Source organism: Macrobrachium rosenbergii, chromosome 14 (assembly GCF_040412425.1).
Source record: "Macrobrachium rosenbergii isolate ZJJX-2024 chromosome 14, ASM4041242v1, whole genome shotgun sequence".
Lineage (NCBI taxonomy): Eukaryota > Metazoa > Arthropoda > Malacostraca > Decapoda > Palaemonidae > Macrobrachium > Macrobrachium rosenbergii.
Window position 1 is genome coordinate 4,987,803 of NC_089754.1, and position 4,735 is coordinate 4,992,537.

The following is a 4,735-nucleotide window of genomic DNA, read 5'->3' on the forward strand; positions in this document are numbered from 1 at the left end:
GTAATTTTAGACAAAACATGAGAATCGAAAAAGATTCTTGTAGGGAATTTTCAGCTGCTTCTATCAAGGTAATATAGTTGCGTCCTTTACGATCTCGTAATTCACTTTATGGGGACAGTTATGATTCAGGCAAAGGTGGCGTCGTCTCGTAAGATATTAATTGTGCAGTGATAGGATATTACTTTTAATTTCTTGGAATATTCTCGTTACGTTCGTATGTTATTCCCATTACGATAGAAGGATATTTGCAAACGGTTTTGAATATTTTCATGACGGTCATAGCGTATTACGATCGAAGGACATTCCATTAATGTCGAATGAATTCCTGTGACGGTCTTAAGATAGCTTCGTTCCTCTCGTGAGATGTTCTTTAATGTCGTAGGGTGCTCAGATCACGGTCAACGTATACGATACTCTGTCTAGACACTGATATAGCCCCCTAAATTTATTACCATGAACGGGAGAAGTGTGTCCTAATCAGAACTGACACCTTTTGCATCTCTGGATGATGATGAGAGAGAAAGGTAAATTAGATGGCATGAAAAGGAAGATACTGTCTTAAGCTGAACGAAGCAATACAAAATAGCTAAAATGTATTTCGCTTTTTCATTTGGGGTATATTTTGTTTTTGTCTGGTAGATCGGACGCTATAAAAGCTTTGTCCAAAAATACAAAAAAGAACTCGGTATATGTAGTGAACATCGTGTCGTAAAAAATTTATATCTATCTATCTATCTATTTATGTATCTATCTATATACATACACACACACACACACACACACACACACATATATATATATATATATATATATATATATATATATATATATATATATATATATATATATATATATATATATATATATATGTTTAATGGGTGCAGGTGTATTTGTGTATGTGCCTGACACGACATACAAACTCTTTCAACAGTCAGCGATCTCGCAGGTGAAAGGTATGTGATCCAGGGCATCTGTTAATTCAGCATCTTTCATACAATCATGTTTGGATACAGCAGGTGTCAGTGACCCATGTTCGGGTGGAGCTTTCTGTCTCTGTTCTGAATCAAAGCTTCTAGAACCTTTTGCCCGGTTTTAAACAGATTTCTAAGTTTGTCAAAGGAAGAATGTGTTCGTTTATGTATTGTGGAAATCGCTAGGTGTGAAGGGCTCTAGTGAAAGATTGCGCATCTTTGTGATGAGCCAAACCAGTAAGACTTGCTGGAACACTCTGGGGAATTGGAATTCCTTTTTGCTGAATGGGTGAGTCAGTAAATAAGATTTCTTTAATATGTATTCCAGGAAATTTGAGTCTTTGCTTTTTGCCAGCATCTTTCAAACCAATCGACTGATTGGTATGGTACTTTGAAACAGAGTTTCTCACACCTTCTCCTAATTTTTGATAAAAATTCCATGTCCAAAGGCAGATTTTAAAGACACTTTACTCTTGAAATTTAGGACATAGCCAAACCTAGCCAGTCAAGATTTACAAATTCATTCAGATAGGCACTCTTGGGGCACTTATCCCTCCTATCACCCAACCTTCCTCATTGTTTAAACCTCACTTTCCCGTCTGTCGTTTCGTTCATTCCCCACTCCTCTCTCTCTCTCTCTCTCTCTCTCTCTCTCTCTCTCTCTCTCTCTCTCTCTCTCTCTCTCTCTCTCTGTCTTCAATATTTATTATATAATGGAATGTTTTCAGGCACATATTAGCACTGCAATTTTTCGACTGAGCAATGTAGGATGAAATGAGCTAACGACCTACATGGTTATACGGAATTTAAGGGTTTCCGAAATCATTGAAGTTGATGAATGAAATGTCGGGTTAAACGACGGGTTTACCAGTTGTGTATCCAGTAGCTACGGAGAAGGTTGTCTCGTCGCTGTTTAGAGTTACGGCTTACATGTTGAAATGTCCCCGTGGATGCTGAAATGCATTTGCTATACGTCTTGAAGTTTACAGCAGGGAGAAAGCTCCCAAAAATTAAGAATAAATCTGAATAGGTAAGATATTGTTTATAGTTATATTTTACGGTCATATATATATAAGGGAATAGGGGAAAGATAAAACTCATTTATTAACATACATCTGTGATATCGTGTACATTATTGTCTCAAATGGTTGTAAGCTGTTCTGTGATTTTAATCCATTATTTTTTGTATTATATATGTAGAGCATTGCGTTTAGAATACACATGAAATAACTTTTCATCACAAAATTATGCAGACAAAATAAAAACAATCACATTCATGAAGGAAGTAACATACGCTACGGGGTAATGACGACAAGAAAGGGTAGGGAGAAGAATGGTGGAATCGAAGAGGAAAGTTGAGGGTAGTGAGGAATTTACTGTAAGTAGATACTCAGGACAAGTTCAGTTGTTACCAAGCTCGTATGTCCGAAAGCGTTAATCAGTTTGCTGGCTACCTCATCAAAATCAAGAGTAAAGTGCCTGAAAAAGCTGAATTTGACATTGAATTTATTACCAAAAATTAGGGGAGAGTGTGAAACACACCGCTACAAAGTAACACACTGGTCCATCAATTAATTTGAAAGATACTGGTAAAAAAAGATGACCCAAACTTCCTGAAATACTAGTAGGCCTTATTCACTTCCTTGCGCTCTTCTAACTTATCAGACCGTGTTGAACCCGTTGCCATACTTCCTAAAGCCTGTTAGAAGCTTGCATAGCGATTTCATTTTTCAGAGCTTTTGGCGTATAACATCAACTTATGTATTTGCCAAATAACTTGAGTACCTTTGGCATGTCTGTAAATTTTTTTACAATCTTGGCCGTTATTGAACTTTCGACATCTATATCAGTGCTACTAAGTGATTCAGAGCCGATGAAACATGGTTTTTCAGCAATATCTTTTATCAAAGCATCGGATAAAGGTAAAATATTGGCTAGTGTATAATTATTTTATAACCCTACCTAATTTTATATAAGTATTATTTAGTATCAAAGTTCAATAGTTCTGGTACTTATCAGAGTAAAAGTGTGTTTCCTATGCCAGAGCCATCAAAATCGCAGGTAAGGGTTTTGAACACAATAGTAACATTAACCTATGACGTTTTGAGGCTCCACCCACAGCGAGGAGAAGTTTACATATGGGAAAACGTCTCTTCACTGTGGCTCTGCCCACTTGAAGGTGACGTATTCACTAATTAATATTAGTACCATCCTAGGCCTCAGCGATATCAATGATGGTGAGCATTCTCAATAATTTTATTATTATTATTATTATTATTATTATTATTATTATTATTATTATTATTATTATTATTATTATTATTATTATTATTATATTTTGTGAAGGTTTCATTGCAAAACAGCAGTTGTTGGGACTAAGATGTTAGCTTGAATTCTTCCATTTTCTTGATATTCGCCTTGTTTCTACTCAACAAATAATTCAGTGCATGTAATTCATCCACATAATGAACCAGTCCATTCGTTAGATCTACATCTATTCAGCGCGGGAATACAAAAGACAATTCGTTTTGTTTTACGTTTTTGCGTTAGATTCTACACTATTTGCAGCAAGTCAGGAGCGGTCACTAGTGGTAGAATTCAAATGAAAAGCAATGATACTTCATTTCCCTCAATTGTTAGGTGTAAAGGTCAACGCCATTATTTTATTTCAGTTAATGTAACCCTTTACTATTTTGCTCAATATGCTCGCTGCAAATAAGAGGTAATGGTAGAGTCAAGGTTTTGAGGGCAAGCTATTATATACCTACTTAATATCAATCAAATACATCACAATTTATATTGATATGCATGGACAGGAAAATATATTAAAATCAGTTTGAATGAGGCACATATTTTTATAATCACTGTGTTTTAATAAGTATGTTTTATTAAAAAATGTATAAATAAAACGTCTAATACTGTTGGGTCTAATGCTAGGCAGGATCAGGAAATGATATTCATCATGGTTTCGTATCTTCATTACAACTGACTCACAGCGGAAGACGGAAGTACAGATAGCTCGTGACAATGACGTCACTTATATGGGCGGCGCTTAGGCGCTGCTAGCAGGTTCATGAGCTAATACATCTTACATCTCCCTCCCAAAATATTACGAAGAGGGTAATATTTTCCAACTTATCATTGACAACACATTGGCAACACCAAAGACAGACAATATGACAAGCGAAATGACCAACACTTTTAAAGAAAAATATTCGAGACAGGTATGGCAAACCACAATCATAACGAGTAATGGCAACATCAAGATGATGGAAAAGTAGAGAGTGAAAGAGAGAGAGAGAGTTCAACATCAGTGGCAATAACATATAAAGTGAAATAATCATCACATCAGCAAATACGAACTCAAGGTACATTTAAACTCAGCAAAAGAAAGAAAAAAAAAAAACTTTCATCTTGTAAAATGCAGAATCAAAGCATGGTTAATTATACATAATCGTTCATCCAGGCAGGGGCCTCTCGCTTCCTTGAGGGCCGTACCTTTGGCGTTGATGGGGAAGACTTTGGCTTATGAGCCACTTCGTCTTCGGTAGGAGTGGCTCCTGTTGGCTCACTGGCGGGCAGTTCAATGACCTTGAGGTGTCGTCTGTTTCTTATCGATGAACGCCCACTGCCATCTAATCTTACTGTGTACTGCCTATGAGGTCGTTGCTCGACTATAATTCCCAGCCTGTGCCTGGCTGTATGGGCGTGAGCCTCCTGTTGGTGCCGCTGTCAATTATCTTCTTATTTCTTTTTGCTACTTG